This window comes from Mastigoproctus giganteus, chromosome 8 (assembly GCF_048544385.1).
Source record: "Mastigoproctus giganteus isolate SK-2022 chromosome 8, ASM4854438v1, whole genome shotgun sequence".
Taxonomy (NCBI): domain Eukaryota; kingdom Metazoa; phylum Arthropoda; class Arachnida; order Uropygi; family Thelyphonidae; genus Mastigoproctus; species Mastigoproctus giganteus.
Window position 1 is genome coordinate 64,298,590 of NC_143582.1, and position 23,628 is coordinate 64,322,217.

The 23,628-nt window shown below is 36.9% G+C and overlaps 1 protein-coding gene across 1 annotated transcript in view; it reads right to left on the reverse strand.

The window, feature by feature from the left end:
* Positions 1-23,628, reverse strand: part of LOC150081577 (protein FAM13A-like) — a 183,577-nt gene that overhangs the window by 77,752 nt on the left and 82,197 nt on the right. The window contains exon 2 of the mRNA XM_090380249.1: positions 2,470-2,799. The gene's annotated coding sequence lies outside the window, so the exon portion shown is untranslated. The remainder of the gene's footprint in view (positions 1-2,469; positions 2,800-23,628) is intronic.

Below are 23,628 nucleotides of genomic sequence, written 5' to 3' on the forward strand. Positions count from 1 at the left end.
TTCGTGATTCTGCTCAAAGGGATATATTCTGCAATCTCGATGATCTTTTTTCTTTCTTTTTTCATACCAATTCTCATGTACCACATCTTTAGTCAGTAATAGGAAGAGACTGTTGTTATTTGGAGCATTAGCAACTAAGGCCATATTGCTAGGTGCGGTGGTCATTCCCTGACCTTTCCGCATGCTCCGTATTTGGTGGTGACGGACTCAAAAATAGGAAGAGAGCTGATGCATCAGCTCCCTTCCTCTCTCTCTCTCTCTCTCTTAAACAACAATTAAACCACTTAATGGAAGTAAGTCTTTCTGAGTCAGTCCAGCCTTGAATATTATACCTTAAAATTCTGGAATTCATTTTTCTAGTGCCAACAGTCTGGTTCAAGCCTGTGTTACAAATGCGAACTTTTCACCAGCCATCAGTGTACAAATATTCTCAGTATGATTAGAGAGACAGTCTCATGCTTTGATTATCCTTCGAAAGAGAATATTCTTGAGTTGTCGGACCTTTTCCCCACTTATATGATTGGAAGGGTGTAATTTTGTAAACCATCTCTTTTGACATAATCATACTTTATTTATAAAAAATGTATGAGAATTTCTATTCATAAAAAATAATAAAAAAATAAAAAATAATATAAAAAAACAAGTTTTTAAAAAATATACCTTAATTCCGATAAAATATAAGGTGTGGCCTTAACCCCTGCAACATAAAATGCCTCATTTTAAAAAACGGTAAAGGCCACACCTAATTTATCGGAATTAATACTATATATTATTTATATTATTTTTATAATATATAAATTTTTATATTATATTTTATTAAGCACTGTAATGTATACATTATTGCAAATTATGCAAAAACTAATGATATGCTTGTCAGATTACTGATCGAAGTCTGTTGGGAAAACGATGTCTACATGGCACTATCTGCAGACCTTTTTTTTTTGGAAACAGTCAATTATCAACATGTGGCATTCTTGTAGCCATACACCAAGGTAGAATGTGATCTATAATCCAATTTTTGAATGCAAAAGGAATAAAAATTGTTGAAATTTTTCAAAAAATGCTGGCTCAGTATGAGTCAATGAGAAGTTTGCAAGCAAGTGAACAGATTTAAGAATGGTGTTGAAAGTGCTGAAAATGCTCTCTGAACAGGGAAAGAACATAGTATCATGACACTAGAAGTCACAGCAGCAGTGTAAGAACTTATACAAAAACCCACTGCGTTACTACTGAAGAAATAGTCAGTGAGCAAGGTCACTTGTTGATTCAATGCATAGCACCATTAGCGAGGGACTGCACTTTCAAAAAGTGTGGCGATGGATTCTTTGGCATTTTACACCAGGATTAAATGGATGACAACTTAATGGGGGGATTCCATGTTTATTTGATTCTGACATAAGAGAGCTTATCACACTGTGTGGGGATGCAAGGCACAAAGTAGTCTGAAACAAAATTCCCAAATATTGTATTAAAATTGATTGACATGTCCCATAAGAAATACTAATTTAACTAGCAACTTCCCAGATAGTTAGTGATCACTTCTGATAAGACTATGAACACAAATCATTGGCTTTCAAATGAGCCAGATGGCCAGAGCAAGCAAGGATCATCATTTATAGGCAAGTAGCTAAACTTTGCAAACTACTTAAATGTATTTAAATGACACATAGCATCTTCTCTAAAAGCTGTTTAACATTTTGTGAGTTTCTGTTGTACTTCCTCCTGATTTAAAAATTTTTCCCTATTTTTAAAATCTGCTGAAGTTCACTGCTCAGTAAAATCACTCATTTTAAAATAAAAAGAAATACAAACACGTTCTTATCAATGTGCAATAATTCAGACTGACCACAGATAAAAGGGTGATTCATGCATTACAATATCTAAATGAATCACCAAATTATTATTATTATTATTATTAATAGCCATATGGTGCAAGGAAGCCTGAGACTTATGCAGCACCAGCCAAAAAAATTTCCAAGTTACCCTGAGAGAGAGAGAGAGAGAGAGAGAGAGAGAGAGAGAGAGAGAGAGAGAGAGAGAGAGAGAGAGAGAGAGAGAGAGAGAGAGAACGGAATTACCAAGAAAGAGAAGAATGATGATATCCAGCTCAGGACCCTGGGTGTGCCAAGCCCATACCCACCAGATGTGAGCCCCTGGGGTTAAATAGTTGTGAAAAGTTATATCCAGCAATGCCCCAGTTTCAAGATACAAAGTCAGTACCTGAATTTTTTTTTTTTTTTTATCACTACTCATGCTACTTTAACTTATTTAACTTTAGCAGCTTTCATCTAAATGATTTTTGTAATCATTCCAAAATTAATACTTTACAAAGTTTTGAACAAAATGGAACACAATTTATAAATAATTGTTTATTCATATTATGTCTCATTTAATTAAGAAGTATTTATTTTATTTGTTTACAATTTATTTATTATTTTTTTTATTTAATGAATGCAGTATTCCACTTACCAGAGAAAATATAAAGAATAAGCAGATGACAAAGCAATGAAATTAAAAGACTCTTCTGGACAGTAAAGTTATAAAAGTTGATATTAAAACAGTGTTTATAAGAACAATCTGCTATCCAGAAGAACTCTGATAATACACTGCATGAACAACTAGATTCACAGTGCAATATGGGAAAAGTAGAGATTTGCTCATGGTTGCTTTAGAGTTCTACAGGAAACTAATCGCAAGGACAACATTCGTTTTAGTAGCTCTTCTTGAATAATTAAGTATCAAGGATATCAGTACAGCTGATGATATTCCTGGGAGCTATGGTATCTCAACAGTAATCCACTGAAATATAAGAAACATTAAAGACTAAGATTTATTTAATACTGAAATCATTAACTCATATTTTATTACAAAATAAAGAATAATGTGGAGGGGGATGGGAAAAGGGAAAGAACATGGATATGAAAGCATACTGAAGTAAAACATAAAAAATATATACAAATAATATAAAATAACAGTGTAGTCTTAGCTACTACTGGTCATGGCATGAGGTACACCTGTTCTATAGAGAGAGAGAGAGAGAGAGAGAGAGAGATAATCTTTATTACCCTTCACGGCCATAAAGCCAGGGGCTTACAGTTTCCCAAACTTCCGGGAAAATTGAACAATTATTTACAAAAAGGTAATTTTACAAAGAAAACATTATAATACAAAGGAGAGAACTCCTTACGAGAGTTAATCTGATTGAGCTGGCTTAACATCAAGATAAGAGCACCAGCTCAATCAGACAGGAACAGATGCAAGGTACACATCAGTCATTGCTGATTAGTCCTACTCATCATAATTTTTTTCCGGTAAGTCCGGTCAGCAGCGAATTTGTTGAGGTCGGCGGTTTTGCTTGGGTTTGCTTGAGCATCTGCTGAGGAAGGAACCTGTCCGAGAGATGGAGTCGTGCTGAATGCGAGTAGAGATCGGGATTGGCCCTAAGGGCAGCAGGGGGATCCTCCAGCCACAGGTATCCCAGAATGAAGGTGTTGCCATTATGCCTGTTATCATCTTGACTGTTGCTAGGAGGTGTTGGTCGTCGACTAAGGTGGGAAGCCGTGGAATTCCGAGAGAGTTGGCAAGCTGCGTGGTACGAATCTGAGCTGGAAGGTTGTGCTTCCTGTTGGCCCACTTTAGGAGCCAGAATTCTGTGGCAAAGAGTGGTTTCTTTATTGACGGTGCCGCTGACGCCCAAATTTCAGCAGCATAGAGTAAAGGTGGAAAGATAACTGTTCTTATGTACCTCACAGTTATCTTTTTATCTGTGATATGAAGGAGATGTTGTTTTGCTATCCACCGGAGTCTTGAAGCACGTGTGAGGAGCATGTCGATGTGGGCGTTGAATCGAAGTTTTGGGTCGAATACAACGCCCAGATCACGATGGCTGGACACAATTGGGATGAGGGTGTTGCCGACCGAAGGCTGGAGAGAAGAAGGCGTTTGCTTCAATGAATACACCATGAATTCGGACTTAGCAGGATTGATCTTGAGCCCAAACTGGCAGAGGTAAGATGTGACTGTGGTGAGAGTGTTGTTAATTTCCACTTTTACCAGATCTAGGTCTTGACCTGGGATGATGGGAGTGAGTATCTTGATATCGTCCGCATAGCTCAGTAGACATCGAGAATGTGCAACCAGTGGGAAGATAATGGATGAAAATAGAAGGCCCGAAATGACCCCTCCTTGTGGGACTCCTGCGGTGACGGATCTAGTAAGGGTGCGATCTCCTGTATGAAGCTTTATAACTCTGTTATTCAGAAGAGAGGAGAGAAAACATAATAAGTTCCCTGTGATCTGGAAGTGGCATTCCAGGAGAGTGAGAAGTTGGTTTACTTGGACGGCATCAAATGCAGCCTCAATGTCTAAGTAAGTCACAGCTAGTTCCTGCCTATTCTCCAATGCTGACAAGATAGTATTCGTGGTGGCTAGCAGATTGGTGATCGTTGATCTGTTTGGAAGGGAGTAGTGAATTTGGGCTGGATTACTGGGCAAGATCTGCTTAGTGAGGATGGGAAGTAAGGCCTTCTCCAGGAGCTTCAGCAGGCTGGAGGAGTTGGAGATGGGTCGGAAGTGTTTAGGTTTCGATGGCGACTGAACTTTGGCTAAAGGTTTGATGAGATAGTTTTTCCACTGCTGTGGGAAAATTCTGTTCGAGAGTAACTGGTTGAAGATAATTAAAAGTGGCTGAATAATGTACGGACTTAGGCATTTGAGCATGAATTGGGGAACTCCATCATCACCAGTGGTTGACGAGGCAGGTAGAGAATTGATGGCTACGATCAGCTGTTGTTTTGTAATCTGAATGTTGTTCAACACTTCTTGCTGGATGGGCTCTGTTAGTAGAGCTAGATCTGAGTTTGGCATAGGATTACGGTTAAATCTTGTGACGAAATCGAGCCACAATTCAGGATCAAGTTGTAAAGGAAAATGAGGGTTCACTTTCTTGTATGGGATTTTTCCTTTAGCCAGCTCACGGTTAACGTATAATTTGATTGCCTCGGATTTCAGGCGATTAAATTGAGCCCGTGCCCTTGAATAAACGATACGATCATTGACATTTTGCGACTGTTTCCATGTGCGATGGAGCTGTTGCTTCAGCTGGAAACTCATTTTGAGTTCAGAATTCCACCAAAGTCTTGTATATGGACTGATTGTGATCTTTTTGGAGGCAGCATATTTGGCAACCGTGTTGATCCAGTTTGTGAGAATGTTCACAGCTAGTTCTGGGTCACAAGTCTCTAAGGCCACCCAGGGAATGAGAGAGGCGGCTCTGATGCACTTATCTACGTCAAGTAAGTTGGGGCTAGTGATGTCAACCTTTGTTGTTGTCCTTCTGGCTTCTAATTTGGGGGCTGGCAGATATGCGGTCACATGTATTGGGACATGATCAGAGTCAAATGACGTTTCTGTAATGTAATCAAGGGTACAAGGGAAAGAGGCTAGAACTAGATCTAAGAGGTTATTCCTCCTAGTTGGAGCTTCATTAATAAGTTGTAGGTCAGCACATCTCAAGTGTGCCAGAAGATCCTTTTTCAGATTAGATAGGTGAGGAGGTAAATTGAAATCACCACAAACTAAGTGAGAAGCTGTGGGATGCAGCTGATTGATTAACCAGTTGGAAACTTCAAGGATGACTTGCTGGGACGGCTTTGGGGGTATATACAGCACACAGACGTCAAACGTCACGAAGTTGTATCCTAACGTAACGAGGATTGCTTCATAGTTAGGAGAGTTACTGGATTTATTATCCAATAGCTTGAAAGCGGATTTCTTGTAGAATAATGCGACGCCTCCACCCTTGCGTGCAATCCGAGATGTGCAATCCTATATGTACAACATACTTACAAATACAATTACATCATAACTCAATGCTTTACTACAACTTTCTTTTATCTGAATGGATAACAAATAGTCAATCTAATGGAAAAAAAACTTATCTGCAAAAAAAAAAAAAAAAAAACCTCACATGAAATTCCACTCTCACTGAATTCCCTCTTCATAACCTGCAATTATCCAAAGTAAACTTATTGTTTCCTAAGCTGCTGCTTTTTTATTAATTTTCTTGAACACTACTAATCTCACCTTACTGCTATCATTTTTTATTCCATTCTATTAAATTCATTTGCTGTAATATGTAAATCATTCCCACCATTCTAATTTTCTCAAGTCTTAACTTAATAAATAACGATATAGTTTACCTCAGTTCTTTTGTGGCATATAATTTATTTGTTTTTCAACTTAAATTCATATTTTCCATACAAATAAATTCCCTTTTTTACAGTCATCTTTTGCATATCACATTGCAGTATTCTTGAGTATAGAATAGCAAGGGCACCACTAATCAATTACATTCTTGATGTAACAGATTGGGGCCTGGAAAGAGGTCATTATTTAGTTGCATCAAAAATAAGATTCCTCTCCCACCCATTTATCCACATTTATTACACAAGTAATAAATTACACAAGTAATAAAATGTGGACAAATGGAAATTGATGAAAATATTGAAAAGTTTTTTTTAACATTAGCATTAGCATTAGTAGAGGCATTTGATGCAAGAAAGCAAGCTTATGCAGCATCAGCCAAAAAAACAATAATAATAAATAAATAAAAAATAACCACTTCCACTTCACCCCTCTGTTCGTTCGAAATACCTGTCCAGCTGAGCCTTAAACTTATTTAGGCTATCAACTTCCAAGACAAGGGATGGAAGTCTATTCCACCAACCAACCACCAGCTGGCTAAAGGCAAATTTCCTCACGTCTATCCTACATCTGTCTTTTCTCAATTTGAATTTATGCCCTCTCAGGTGATTATTCTGAGCAAGAGGAAGAATCCCATCAGCATTGAGCATGCTCAAACCATTCAAGGCTTTATACACCTCTATCAGACCACCTCGCTGGTGCCTAGTCCCCAGACACTGTAATTTGCAAAACTTAAGCCTTTCTTCGTAAGAGCACCCCTTTGTTCCATTCACTAATCTTGTTGCCTTTCTCTGTACTCGTTCCAGCATCTCTACATATCTAGAGAAGAATGACTGAATAATTTACAGGATCTGTGTACTCAGGATAATAGCTAACTCTAGCTCAGAGTTGTTGTTGTTATTATTATTATTTGGTTTTTAGGAGCATTAGCAACTAAGGCCATATTGCTCCGGGGATATGCGGTGGTCATTCCCTGACCTTTCCACATCCTCTGTATTTGGTGGTCACGGGCTCAAACATCGGTCTAATCAAGAAGCATGTGATTACGCACTGCTGCTCCTGCCCACCTAGCTATGGAGGTGCCCTATTGTTGTTGTTCGTATTCGGTTTTTAGGAGCATTAGCAACTAAGGCCATATTGCTCCGGGGATATGCGGGTGGTTATTTCCTGACCTTTCTGCATCCTCCGCATTTGGTGGTCACGGGCTCGAACCCCGGTCTGATCAAGAAGCGTGTGCTACACACACTGCTGCTCCTGCCCACCTGGCTACGAAGGCGCCAGGTGCCCTAGCTCAGAGTAAATTACACATGAAGAATTAGAGTGTTAAATATCTGCAAGACTAATAAAACATCAGGCAAAGATAGCATTAACTTAGTACTTTTGAAATTTGCTCATAAGACATATACAGAAAGATTTTTAAAATTCATAAAAATAGTCTATGAAAGGCAAAATACCTACATACAGATGGTGGAGAGTAATGGTTCTTCCTCATTTTTAAAAAAGGTAAACCCTGATAACAGCAATAATTAAAGGAGTATAAGCTTATTAAATTCAAGATATAAAATCTATGCTAAGATCATAAAAATAAACTAACTGATTTGAATCTAAGATAGTCAAGGAGCAACAGCCATCAGCACAGAAACATTTGTCTCCAGGACATATGTTTCTGTGCTGATGGCTACTGCTTTTTTTTTGTGACGGTATGCAATGGTATGGCATACCGGCACCTTTATTAACAGTGACGTGTGACATTTGGATGCAGTGCACTTTGAAATTTGTAATATTCTGTAATTTTTTTTCACGTGTTTATCTACTATTGAAATAAGCTTAAAATGATTTAACTAAATTTACATTTTTCACTGTCTATTGTTAAGATGTTTTCTATATAAAACTGTATAACCATTTTTATAATTCTAAATTACTCAGTCAGACCTCTGTTTAATTATTTTGAATTCCCCTTGGAAGTTACATTTAAAATAATTTCCGTTGAGCGAGAAAATTTTATATAGCAAACGGATTAGGAGAGGATGAACTCGGTACACCCTGTTCGCATTTCTGGCCTTCAGGCAATTAGTGCTGCTGCGTGAATTAAGAGAGCTAAAGGGATTACCACTCTACAACTTAGTGGTACCTGGTAAAAACTATCCGACCACGTCCCACATGCGGAGAAGTCACACTGGTCTACAGTGAGCAGATCAAGGGGTATTGCCAATGGGCTCTGGTCTACCTTCTACTGCAGTGGTGTCCAAACATTTCTCATACAGGGACCATATTCAAAAAAATTCAAAGTTAGATTTCTTTAGCGTGTTACATTTTCCATATTTTGTTGCATGTAAAATTGAAAATATTCGAAAATTTTATTAAGTACAATACACAATTACATTTACTGAACAAAACATTTAATGAGATTTTTTTTGATAATTAACAAAATTTAAAATGCTGTTTTAGTTCACTTTCTGGGCGGGCCGTAGGTTGGACACCTTCGTGAATCAACTGGTAAGTGCCCTGTTCGAGAATTAAGAGAGGGTGATTTTATTTTACCCCGACAAATAATCATGTCATTTTGCAGAAGTGCGTTATCCACATTTTCCGTAAATTTTCCTTATTTCTGTTTACATGGTCACAATACCTGAATATCCGGATGAGCCCGACATTTTTGACAGTTTCAAATTACAAAAAAATAAAAAATAATAAAAAAATTCAAATTTAACAACTAGTGACAATACTGATGATGAGAGACGGAAAACGAGGACAACAAAGGTATTAAACCTTCTAAGCATGAATTGTTGTCATTTGGTGAAAATGAAATTAGAAAATTGTCAATTAGGTTACAGTTAAATGCAGGATTTTTGGGAGGTACCTAATTGAAAAGATGGTTTCGGAAGAATTGAAGAATTTGACGGATGCTCTGAGTACGATACCAATTTCATTGAGTGAATGTGAAAGAGGCTTTTCACAAATGAATCTGATTGTCAGCCCAACCAGAGTTTCGTTGATGACAAAAACAGTTTCTTCACTACTGTTTCTTAAAATTGTATGCCCACCGTTGACCTGCTTCGATCCAGCAAAATGTCGATTCCTGGCTGCTTCAGAAATGTCATTCAGCAACCGACACACAAAGAGGAAGAAAAGAGGTCGGCATAGGATGTCGGATGAAAACTTAATAAAAATTTGGAATATTCTACAAAAACTTTATTATAAAATTATTTTTACTTATGTTATTTATTTTTACTTATTATTTTCAGGGGCCATAATCTAACAAAGGACCCTTAAAATGTCACTCGGTTGTCTGCCTGTCCATCCGTCTGTCACAGCATTGTATCTCTGGAACCACTCAACCTATTGACTAGAAATTTTGCATGGGTTTGCACATCAAGTGGGCCAACATAACGCCATATTGATCATTGTTGACAAAAATTTGTCCGAGAAATGGAGGGGGTTAAAATGTGGGGGGATAAAAATGTTGTTGACAACCTATAGCTACACCATTGGAAAGAGCTCAACGAGTATGTTTAAAATATAATTTTAAAATATTTTTTTAATTAAAAATGGCGGCACCAGAGAGGAAAATGTGAGTAATTTTCGTGTCCCCCTCTCTATTTCCGTCGCTAATGGAGCTAAAAATTTAAAAATCACATTAGAAACCAAATGGCCGCAGCCCACAACCCACTACCATTATAACCAAAGAACATCTGTTCTTCAGCTAGCTTGGACTGGGACACCAGAAATGACCCATCCCCAAGAATTAGAAAACTCAGGAAACAAACTATACCAAAATAGACTAACATGGACAGGACCCATGTCCCATGAAAGATAAATGGAGATGACCAACAAACTTAGACACCCCACCAGCTGGGTCTATGTGAACAAGACACACTCCTGAGAACTGTAAGGCTTAGGAAATAAACCACACTAAGGTAAAGGACTAACATGGACGGGACCCAGGTCCCAAGGATGACAACTCGGACATGACACCAGATTGGACACCACCAACAGGGTCATTGTATAGTTTTCCTGCAGACGCTTGTTGGCAATCGCACCAGGCCCCCTTGCCTGGTGCCTTTCTACCCCCTCCCCCCTGCACCAGGACAGCCACCCCTGGCGCCCCCCTACTTTCTCCTGGTGAGGCATGGGCCTGCCTGACTGACTTCTGGGGTTGCCTACTCTATCATCCTCATATTTCTGCCTTAACCCCCCCAGCCTTCAGTTTCCCACCCACTCTATCTTTATGCTAGCAAATGTCCCACACACAAAAACTTAATTATGTCAAAATTCCCATTCGCCCATTCTTCGGCCTTTATTATGCAAGCATTATCCCTCTCACCTAACGAGAATGTTGTTGTTTGGTTTTTAGGAGCATTGGCAACTAAGGCCATATTGCTCCGGAATATGCGGTGGTCATTCCCTGACCTTTCCGCATCCTCCGTATTTGGTGGTGATGGGCTCGAACCTCGGTCTAATCAAGAAGCGTGTGCTACGCACTGCTGCTCCTTCCCACCTGGCTACGGAGGCGCCTCTCACCTAACGATCATCAAACTGATGATGATGGATATATGTATCTGTCTGTACGTACGTACATATAAATGAGCGCGTGCGTTTTTTTTTTTTTTAGGTCCTAGCCTCTGAAATCTCAGGAAATTAGGTGGCAGGACCTGCCACAGTGAAACTAAAACTACTGGGTTCCTGGTCTGCCTCCACGGGGCGAAGGTGGGGCAACGTTGGGCCTCAGCAGGGGTCCAGCGGCTAAACGACCAGATGAACAACGGTACATGACACTACATATATACAATATCCATGCACTTTTAAACCTCTGGCATTTCCAGCAAACTGGTACACCCACAATGAAAGCAACGCAGAGATGGGGGAAACCCCTGGTGCCGTCTGACACTAAATACACCTTACACCTTAGCTATGTGTTATTCAATGCTTATCAAGGGAAAACTATTCCGATCGAAATCTATAATTTATTTTTGTGTTAAAATTAAAACACTAATTTTTTATTGCACTTCGATAGCACGCTTCTTTCTCATAAAGATCCCATAAAGGTACTAAGTAACTCTCCTTTTGGTGACAAAAAGGTTCCTAAATAGTTAGTTAATAATTCTATAAAGGTCATTTATAAATTTTGCGACCAGAAGTATTTTTAATAATTTTCAAAGCTGGAGTTGTCCTGGCAAGGGGACAACTCAGAAAGCCAGTGTTGAGGCAGTGGTGGAGGAGAGTTGCTTCTCCCCCGAGACTTTAATTGCTTCTCCAGGAAGAAGTCGGAGTCGCTTCTCCCACCCTTGGCATTCATAACAACTGGAAAGACTCAAACTGACAACGTTTTCATTATTTCCTAAGTTTTAGGCCAATCCGGGGTACTAGAAACTTTTTTCAGTTACCATAAAGCTCTCTATTTGAGATACTACACTAACGACCATTCGTGTCATCCTGAGTGCCCGGCACTCAGTAGTTGACCGATTTATTTACTTATTTTGCATAAATTCAAATTAAGAAAGGACAGATGTAGAATAGATGTGCGGAAATTTGCCTTTAGCCAGCGGGTGGTTAATTGCTGGAACAAACTTCCATCTGTCGTTGTGGAAATTGATAGGTTGAATAAATTTAAGGAGGAATTGGACAGGCATTTGGAGGGAATGGTGTGATTTTTTTTTTTTTTTTTTTGGCTGATGCTGCATAAGCTCATACAATTGCTTTCTTGCATCACATGCCACTACTACTACTATTTTATTCACATTTTACTTATTTTTCTATATATACTTGAATAATTCATTTATACTTAATAAACTGTGTTAATATACTCAATTTGTTGTTCTTATTCCAAAAACATTACTACGAAAGTAACAATGTTAGGAAAAAAAAATTTTTAGAGTACTTTTCACATCCTTTTAATTTTCAATTTTTCCTGATAGCAAAGAATGAGTACCGGCACCTAATTTTTTACAAAAAAAGCCCTGCTGATGGCTATTTCTCCATTAAAATTCTAGTTGAAAAACACCTAGCTTTCATAGACTAAAATAAAAGTTTTTAATCATATTAGCAAGATAATTAAAAATTATTAAAGAAGTTTCTCTAAATCAAATAATAAAAGCCATATATAACATCTGTGAGAAAAACACAATTAGAAGAGTTAGACAAGGATACTGCTTCTCATCTCTTCTTGTTAGCATTTACATAATACAAATTCTGTGATGATAAACTAGAGACCAAGTCCGTGGTAATATTCTTAGAGGAATATTAAAACAAAATAATGAACATATTTTGACACCCTGTTCACGGGTTATCAGGTATTAAGGTAAAGATCCCATAAAGGACAAAATCTGCACTGAAAACCAAATCCTAGAATGGGGTACTGCCAATTAACATATATGGATTAAAAAGGCAGACTCCAAGATAACAAATTACAACAGAGCACCTAAAAAGACTTATGCAAAAGCATATCAGAATAAGAATTCACAAAATACTAGTCAGGCCTTTACTTATATATGGAAGTGAGGCTTGGACCATGTGTAAGAATGATAAAATAAAAATAATGACTGCTGCTGTGATGCAATTCATAAGAACTGCTGGCTATAAGAGACGTGACAAAAAAGAAATTAGGATATACTGGAACAGAAGAATTCTTCAAAAACAGGTACAAGGATAACCAAGGGTTACAGTGAACAGTGATGAGTGTGATGGTAGATAAAAATGTGAAAGCATTCGAGGCATCTCACAGATCCTAACCGCAAAGTCCAGAACTGCTAAAGTGATTTGTGTGACACTGAAAAAACCTCCAGAATGGGAAGGTGATTGTAGGAGACAACGTAAAAAAAAACAACTGATAATGTTCCCGTGTAAATAATGTCCTCACAGGCAGTATAGTAGTGGTAATCTTCACACTGTATGGAAAAGTCCTGTTCAAATCCCATTAAAGGTGCAACAAATTTTTACTCGCTTTTCTCACACCATGGCCAGCTTAGTTACCCAAGGTGTAAGGTGAGAAATTCAAGCTTTTATCTCCTAGAAACTGCTTATAGTGTGTCATGCTTAATAGCAGTCAGGTTTTTATCTAACAGAAAGACAAACCAACTAAAGAACACACAAAATTTACACACAATATGCCATGGGTATATGAATTTCAGCTCAAGTAACACTAATATGAATTTTACTTTTAAATAACACTATATAATTGCAGATATGGCCAAAAAAAAAAATTTTTTTTTTTAAATAAAGCAGTTATTGTTTTAAATACAAAGTCCCTATTATGTAATACAAGCCTACAAATTTAGCTACTCTCTTGTCATTTGTCAGATACAAGCTAATTGAGAATTCCATATTGATATTTCGTTCTGCCAACCTTTGACATAGAAATAGGGAAGCAATCCTCAAAGTTACTAATAACTTTATCCGTGATAGTCACTTGGATTAGGATCAATGTTAGGATCATAAGTGCAGATTGACTGGTACCAAAGTCACAACCAATGCAAATGAGTTGTATTCATTTAAACAGTTACAACAGAAGTAAAACTGACACTGTTAAGTAAGTTGCACCCAGGATGTACTTGCAGATCTATCAATCGAATCAATTAAATCAAATACTTTATGAAGCCATTTGGAGTGAATAGATGGGTGAAATGGGAATTATTACTTTTTTATTTTTTTTTTGGCTGATGCTGTATAAGCTTGCTTTCTTGCATCATATGCCTCTTCTAATGCTAATGTTAAAACTGCCAGTTCTGTCAAAAGGCCAGTCTCAAATTCCCCACTTTTTGCTTAGTTCTGCAATGATATGGGCAGCGACCACACTTAGCCCCTGCACTATGTTAGCTTTTGCACAGTAAAGTCCTACATTACCTGTATTAGCTGCAAGAACTTCAAGTGCTTCTGCATGCCACCTGCAACCACTGAGACCCATGAATGAGTAAAAATCTTTTCAAATTATTCATTCTACTTTCTAGGTTTAGGATAAATCATCTTTTCATCTTCTTGATATTCCACTACTCCAGCTGATATTTTTGTCCATACTGTTTTCTCCATGCTATTGACAATTTTTTTTAATTTACTTTGTAATGTCCTCATTTTTTAATTTATCTCTTAATGTTTTTTTAGGGGATAAAGTAAAAAACAAATTGAGTAATTTATGTTTTTATTTCTTTTGTATTTTTTTATTTAATTTTGCTGTTCTGCCTTCTGTCTCGGCTACATAGCTTATAATTTAACCCCATGGGCTCACATCTGGTGAGTATGGGCTTGGAAAACCCAGGGTTCTGAGCTGGATATCATCATTCTTCTCTCCTCTCTCTTGCTTTCTTGGTGATTCCCTTCTTCTTCTGACTCTCTCTCTCTCTCTATGACTAATAATAATAATAAAGTTTACTGTAGTTTTATACATTTTAACTTTAAACACCCTGATTAATGTTTGGATGGTTCCAAATTATCTTAATCAAGCCTCCTGATATTCTACTCTGTTTTAATACTTACCCTAATTTTTTCTTGAATTATTCCTGAACTATTTATCTGCATTCCTAGATAGCTAAATTTCATTACTTTTTCTATTGCTTTCTCTTCTAATTTGGATCTCTGTGATTCTTTTGCTTATTGATATTTCGTTCTGCCAAGGATATTTGTTAGGATATTTGTTTTTCCTATGGATGATATTATGCTCTTTTGCTTTCTTAGTAAAATTATGTATAATTTTTTTGCAAGTTGTTTTCTGCCATTGGTACTACATTATCTGCATATCAGGTTATACATATTTAATTTTTTTTTATTCTAATACTTCATTAATTCATACACAATAAGGCTAAAGAGACTAGGACCCAATGAATCTCCTTGCCTTATTCCTTTAGTTATTTCTATTTCTTTTTGTCCTTGCTCTGCTTCAATTATGCACTTATTGTGTGTGTTGATTTGTAATTGCTTCTATTAATTGTTGAGGAACTTTTAGCTTTAAGATTTCTATTACACCTGTTATTATTACTCTATGAAAAGCTTTTATTAAACCTACAAAATACATTAAATTATTAGATATTTAATATTAAAATAACACAAATAAATTACTTTATTATACTCTAAATTTTTTTCTATTATCCGTTTGACTACATACATTGCATTAATGCTTGATTTATTTTTTGTAAACCCTTGCTACTCATCACTTAATTCTATAATGTTATTTAATATTTTTCTGATATTACATTTGTATATAGTTTAAATGACAAGTTTAATAAATTAATGTTCTTATAATAATAATATCCCTGTTAATAAGTTTAATAAATTAATATCACAATAATTTTCAGACAATTGCTTCTCCTTTTTTATATGTTGGTATAACATTTTTTCACCAATCACTTGACACATTCTTTTCTTCAAAAAATTTGCTTCGATATCTCAATTAATTTTATTGTTAACTTTCCTCTTCCACATTTTAGTAACACATTTATTTTGTCCATATCTGCACTTTTTCTCTTCCTTAATTTTTCTATTATTTCTTTAATTTGTTCCACACTTATTCTGGAAATGGCTATGGAATGTAATGCATTTAATTCTAGAAATGCTATATAAATTAACAAATATTAGAAGTATCTTCCCATTTGAATTGTCTGAATTCATGTTTGCAAAGTAGGGTGATGTCTACATCACACATCAAAACAAAATGTACAGTTGTTGATGTTCTTCATAACTATTTTCTTGAAACAGATGACAGCTTTCGGTGGTTAAAAAACCCTTTCCACATTAATATCTAAACAATGCCAAATAACGTAAGTTTCAGAAGAAAAAGAACAGCTAATGCTTCGGATGCTCCCCCCCCCTAAGAATACAGTTTCAACAAAAGCCACTGACACTATGCCTTACTGGGCAAAGCAGCACTACATCTAGTAAATAGTGACATACTGACCTGCACAAAAATCCTTAGGTTTCTGTACATATTTTGTCTTACCACCTTCATATTCTCTCTCTCTAAGTTCCTATCAATTTGATTCAACCACTTACTAGTTAACTAATTTTGATATAACAGGGAAGTAAGCCCATAAAGGCAAGTGAATGGGGTAATTGTGAGAATCAGCATTATTTAATACTTAACCTTATTCAATGAACAGTGTGCTTTGTAGCATTTTTTTCACATGACATGTTTTGTCATACTATAATAGTGCGCTACTTTCAAACAAATAAAATTCCCCAAAAGGAAAGTATTTTCATGTTAATTTCAAAAGTGTTACCATCAGTATCATATTACAGCCTCACAGACAAAACAAACACCAATATGGATAGAAACAACTTTCCAGATTCAAGCAGATTTGCAGGTGGTAGATGACTTTCATCAACCAGTGAAATACCACCACTTTGCTTATTGGAGGCTTGAAGTAGTGAAACCCATGTTTAGTCTCTAGAGCAAAGTTTCCGGCACCACCCTCCACCCCATACTTCTCCTTCAACCCATGCACGGTACTAAGTACTATAGGTTTTGATACCTTTCGTGTTTGGGGTTTTCATAAAAAAAAAAAAAAAAAAGATGCTTTACTATTAATATTGGCAACACAATGCAAGGAAGCAAAGTTTACATAGCACCAGCCAGGAAATAAAAAAGAAAGAAAGAAAACACTTCCTTTCCCTATTTCTTTCAATAATATGTCCAAACCTTCCTTATATATATATTCAAACTATCCACCTCCACAATGTTAGGCAGAAGTTCATTCCAACAATTGATTACTGTTAACTTCTGATACTGTTTCGCATAAGAGACTGCTATAGAATTGGAGCAGTGTGGTATTAAGTGCAAGATACTGTTATAGAAAAAGGGATGACTGAGTGGGAGAAGACAAAGTGTTTATCAATGGGCACTGCTCCTCTTGGACTAAATGTTATTGGTCTCCCCAAGTTCAGTGCTGGGGAGACCCAGCACTGAACTTAATTATACTTAATTAAACTTAATTATACTGATAAAGGTATAACAGGCTTAATGTCTAAGTTTGCAGATGAATCGAAGATTTTCATGGTAATCAATCACAATAATCAGGGTATCTACTGCAACAAGATCTAGAGCAGTGGTTCCCCACAAGTGGTTTGCGAACCCCTGGGGGTTCACCAAAGTGTTCCAAGGGTTTGCGCTAAATATTCTGTAATGGAGTCTGCTTAGTTTACATAGATATATTTTTGTAAACTACAAAATAGTTTAATATAAATTTATTCAGTTTAGTTCAAAATTTATATTTAGTTGTGGTTTGGGTCATGCTCCATTACATAGTTAACATGCGCGACAAGATGTTAGTGGGGGTGGGGGATTTGTTCCAAATGTGCCGATATGTATCACACTGTCCGGCTGTGGTAAAAGGGTTATAAAAATTACAACTAATAACAAACAAAGATAAAATAAATTAAATAAAATTAAATATAAAGTAAAGAATTGCCAATCAAAGAAACCATATCTCCTACAATTCCTTATAATTAGTTTACTATCTTATAGTATATCATGTTAAATAAATGTTTTCCATATTCATTTTTTTCACAATATCGCCTTTCACAATTTTATATTATTACACAATATCGCCTATAAAAACATAGCAATGGAAATATTTTATAATAAAAATTCAGAACTATTATATGATTTCAGAGAAATCGTATAAAAGACTTAGTGGTTCGCAATAAAAATATAATGTTGAAAGGGGTTCGCGAGTCAAAAAAGGGTAAGAACTGCTGATCTGGAGAAATCAGATAGATGGCCTGGGAACTGGCAATTAAATTTTAATATTGAAAAACACAAGGTACTGCATATGGGGAGCAATAATCCCAGATTAACATAATAGCTGTATGGTACTACAGCTAGTATGAAAATTACATGGGGAGGGTTTTGATTGGTTTGATTTTATTGGCGCATTAGCTACTAAGGCTATAATGCACCAAATGGGGAGGGTAACTGTGTAGTCATATATGAAGTTCTCTGAGCAGTGCAGACACACTTTTCCAGGCCAGCTCATGGGTTTTTGTCAATGATATACAGGAATTTTGCCAGCAAGGATAATGAGGTGATTATTCCTCCTTTGTAGGCAATGATTAGGCCACCACATCTTGAGTACTGCATACAAGTCTGGAAGCTTCATTTCAGGAAATCATTATTATTATCATCATTAGCTATAGGATGAAAGACGGCCAGAGGCTTTTGCAGCACCAGCCAAGGGAAAAAAAAAAAAAAAAAAAAATTCCTGAGTTACCCAGAGAGAGAGAGAGAGAGAGAGAGAGAGAGAGAGAGACAGTAAAGTCAGAAGAAGAAGGAAATCACCAAGAAAAAGAAGAATGATGATACCCAGCTCAGGACCCTGGGTGTGCCAAGCCCATAGATGTGAGTCCCTGGGGCATATGGATCTGTTGGAATGGGTACAAAGAACAACAAGATCAGTGAGGGGGATGAAAAGGTGCTATTACCAGAAATGGCTTCGGTTTGCAAGTTACAGTGTTTGGAGATTAGGCACCTGCAAAGAGATCTTATTGAAGTGTTTAAGGCATTAAATGGATTGTTTAGGCCTAATGCTGTTGGAATTCTTCCCCTTTCTCACACTACACACACATGGAGCATAAATTGAACTTGAGGAAGTATAATTTCGGGCCCAATGTGTAAAAATTTGTCTTCCATCAGGAGGTAGATTGTTACTGTTGGAACAAACTTCCATCTAGTGTAGAAGTAAGCAGTTCAAATAAATTCATGGTGAAATAAAGATAACTGTTAGAGGAAACAGACAGGTGATATGGGGTGTGTGTTTTTTTTTTTTTTTTTTTTTTCCTGTATACATTTGCTTTCTTGCATCATTTGCCATTACTAATACTAACATTAACTAATTATGCTACTCTTCTCTAAACTCTCTCCAATGGATCAATGTGCTTCTTAAAATGTGGGTTTCAAACACACATTTTAAGTTTTTATACTCTGTACTTTGTATTTATCACTATTAATCCTCCATTTTGCAACATATCTTCTGAGTTTATCTACATCCTCTTGAATTAGAATACTCTGGTTACTGTTATTAAACATTGTACCATCTTTGAATCATACACAAACTTAGACATCAAACTGGAAATATCTTTGTCAATATCATTAATTTTTAAAACAGGAAGGGCCCAACACCAATCCCTGCAAAATACCCCCCCCCACGGAGTTGCCCCTAATGCCACAATGATACTGTACCACATATATGATTTTATAAATTGGAACAAAGACTTTACTGAGGTCAGGTCAGGCCAGGCTGGTGAGGCATTATTGCCCTTTAACAAAGCTCTGCTATGATTACCTTATATCTGCACTCATATCAGATTGATCTTGCATTACTTCTTTTAACTACTTGATTGCAGTATTTTCTCTGGCATAGAGGTTAAACTTATAGGTCTTTAGTTACCCACTTCACCATCTGAATCACCCTTATGAATAGGAGATATGTCTGCACATCTCCAACCTGCAGATATTTTCCTTGAATTGAAGGACACTTTCATTAAAATGGCTGAAAGTTTAACAAGCTCTTTTGCAGTTTCTTTCAAATAATTGGATATTTTCATCAGCACAGATGCTTTTTTCACATTAAGCTGCAGCAATTTCTCTTCCACTTTACTCTGTTATTATAAAATGACTTAACTCCCAATCATTATTAGACAGGCTTCTGCTAACCTAATCTCCAAAAACACTTCTTTATATTTAGACCCAACACTCAGTAACATCAGTATAGGTGATCACACCACCTATAGGCTAGAGGAATGGCACCCTACTTATTTGTCACAGCAATTATCTTCTGGTATTTGTCTTTCCCTCAAAACAAATTCCAAACTAAAGCCAAAAGGTGTTGATATGTCTGATTGAAAAATTATTATGTACATTAATGGTGCTTGCCATCAACTCGAAACTAATTTAGTTAATTTTGCAATTCATGTAAACATTATCCAATAGTGAATTTATTCAAAAGTGTGACCTAGGGCTCCCAATGTTTGGTGGCCCCAAAAAGTTCAAATACAAATCCACACACTTTTTTTTTTCTTCTTTTTTTTTATGGTTGGAATCCTAAGTGATTACATCTACTAATGCGACTTTGCCCACATGGCCCTAAATACTGCTGGGGTTAGACGGGAAGAAATTTAGAGACACTACTTCAATTGCTAAAGCCAGGAAGAAATTCTCGCCTTCTTGCGGGGGGGGAGAGAATCGTCCGATGTAAGACGGTAATTTTCAAAACGGGAGTGAAGTATTAATATTATTCCATAAACAACGTAACCCCATTCAAAGCCAACATTCAGATGCTCCCCAGAAACCACACAAGCCAACAGTAAGTGCGTTGTTGCCTCCCCCGTACTGCGCCCTAGTAAATGCTGATGCTGTATAAGCTTGCTTTCTTGCATCATATGCCTCTACTAATGTGACTTTGCCCACACATATATCTGCAACCAATAATTCATTTATTTATTTTAATATATTTTTTTGGTTAGTCTTTACAATCTGGTACCCCTTTCAATTAATCGTTGCGAATAACAGTGATCGATATGCCTAGCCCGCTGTAGTTAGTCTTAGTTCGGATGTTTATCCTTCCCTCCCACACTTGCCGCTGTTTAAAAATCGGGAACTCGTTTTCCGCTTTTAAAACGGCACGTGGAGGGGGGGGGGGAGACGGATAAACACCCTAAGACTAACCATAGCGCGCTAGGAATGTCAATCACTGCTATCGCAAGGATCAATCGGAAGGGGTATCAAATTATAGACTAACTTTTTTTTTTCTTTTTTTTTTATACTTAAGTCAAGGTTTCCTATGTTATTCTACGAATAGTTTGTAACTAATTCTCTGAGTAATCAAGTTCAAATGGCAGGATGATCTACAATCAGTGCAAAAAATATACTAAAGAGAGAGAAGAAGAAATGCAGTTAATGCTAGTAAACAATCTGGAAATTTAAGCAGCTAAAGATATCATTCAGACGATACGAGTGACACGATAAAGATTGCGGTGTACACTTACCAGCAAGAAGTGTATCTTCTGCTTTCAAAATTATTCACAAAAAGACGTAGTTATCATGTAAATAATTCCCACGGCTGGCAAACTACAACACTAAGAAAACTCAGTTATCTTCCAGAAGCCAACGGAAGTATCATATCAGAACATCACTTCACTGTTCAGTATCAATATGCGCAGGCGTATTCTATAATATACGTGCCCATACAAATCAGCTTCAAAGGTTCCGCCGAACTACACGTGTTTAACGTACTTAGTGTATATACAAGACCGGCTAAGACTTCAGACAGTCAAAGAAATGGTTTGGATCAGTGTTTCTCAGCCTTGTGAGCAGTAGAAAAATCTGGAAAGGGTCGCCAAATATTTGAGTAAACAAAGATCGCAATTAAAATAAAATAAATTATAATATTATGTGTAAATAATGAATGGATTACAGATATAATATTGATCTGTAAAATCTGGCAAATTCTTCTGCATTTTAAAACTGCGATAACTTAGATTTCTGTATGGGATAAGATTGCTTTTCTAGTACACTTGGTATCCTCACCGGCTGGAAAAAACCTGCGTTCGAGTCCTGTCAATGACGCAATTAATTTCTATGGTTTTTTACCATATCGTGGCTGAGTTAGTCGGTCTCATCTGAGGGTAGCATAGGTTTTTATTTTCTTTTCCCTGAAACGCGTTCAGCAAACAGCAAATCGACCACAGAAAATGCGCAATTTATAGACATAATACATACGGCAATAATTATTTTATTGCCTAAGTTGCCTGATGATGCTAAAACACTACAACAAACCACCATAAAAAAAAAAAAAAAAACAGTCTGTAAAATTCATTGGAAAGGTAATTTATTCTAGTTTTTAGAATGTGTATTCATAAGATTGTGATGGTTCAACATAACCTCCATTATTACTGATACTAATTGGAGGCCTCATTTTAGGAAGCATGTAGATTTGCTTGAGCGTGTACAGAGAAGGGCAACAAGATTGGTGAAGGGAATGAAGGGATCCTCTTACCAAGCGAGGCTTAAGTTCTGCAAATTGCAGTGGCTGGAGACTAGGCACCTGCGCCGTGATCTGATTGAGGTGTATAAGGCCTTGAACGGGTTGAGCACGCTGAATTCTGATGGGATTCTTCCACTTGTTCAGATTACGAACCTAAGGGGGCATAAATTCAAATTAAGGAAAGACAGATGTAGAATAGATGTGCGGAAATTTGCCTTTAGCCAGCGGGTGGTTAATTGCTGGAACAAACTTCCATCTGTCGTTGTAGAAGTTGATAGGTTAAATAAATTTAAGGAGGAACTGGACAAACATTTAGAGGGAACGGTTGTGTGAATTTTTTTTTTTTGGCTGACGCTGCATAAGCTCATACACTTGCTTTCTTGCATCACATGACACTACTACTACTACTACTACCAACCCCGGGAGCTCACATCTAGTGAGTATGGGCTTGGCACACCCAGGGTCCTGAGCTGGATATCATCATTCTTCTCTTTCTTGGTGATACCTCTCTCTCTCTCTCTCTCTCTCTCTCTCTCTCTCTCTCTCAGGGTAACTCGGGAATTTTTTTTGGTTGGTGTAGCATAAGCCTCTGGCTTCCTTGCACCATATGGCTAATAATAATAATAATAATAAATAAGCGCAGTACAATTTTGCAACTCCATAAACACCTTCTCCAGTAGTTTTTCAATTAAGGCAGTACGAAGATCATTTAAAGAGCGAGTTTTTTAGAGAAGTAAACCACGCTTTTAAGATATCCCCCATACAAAAGAGTCCAATGGGGAAAAATCGAATGAGCGACCTGGCCAAGTAATTAGGCAACCTCTGTTTATCCATTTGTTTGGGAGGGCTTCGTTTAAAAATTGTAGAAAAGTCAACGCGCTCCATCTTGCTGAAAAATCGGCTTGGCTTCAATTCTTACTTATCTTGGTTAAGGAGGGCAAAAAAATCCTGTAGCACTGCAAAATAATTATTGCCATTAACCACGGTTTCTTCAAAAAATAAAGGACTAATTATTCATGTTTTCCCACAGAGCACCAGACATAAACTTTTGGGGAATCTCTTTCATGTTCCCAGACTTTTTGTGAATTTTGTGTCGCTCAAACACGGTAATTATAGCGATTAACCTTACCACTAATCTGATACGTTGCTTCATTACTAAACATTAGGTAGCAAAAGTGCCATTTTCAACATTTCGAAATTACAGATGAGTGTTTATAGGGAAAACTTTCTAACTTAAAGGCAAGTAAAACTCCTGCTGTTGATGGTATATGCTCGGTAATTTTGAAGAGCCGTCCAGAGAATGCATTGAACCGTTGAGATTAATTATTATAGCATCATTGGAGTTGGGAGCGATTCCTTTCGACTGGAGATGTGCCAAAGTATTGCCAATACATAAAGGAGGTTCTAACAACGAAGTCGGTGACTACAGATTAGTGAGTGTGACTTCAATGGTAGGTAAGAC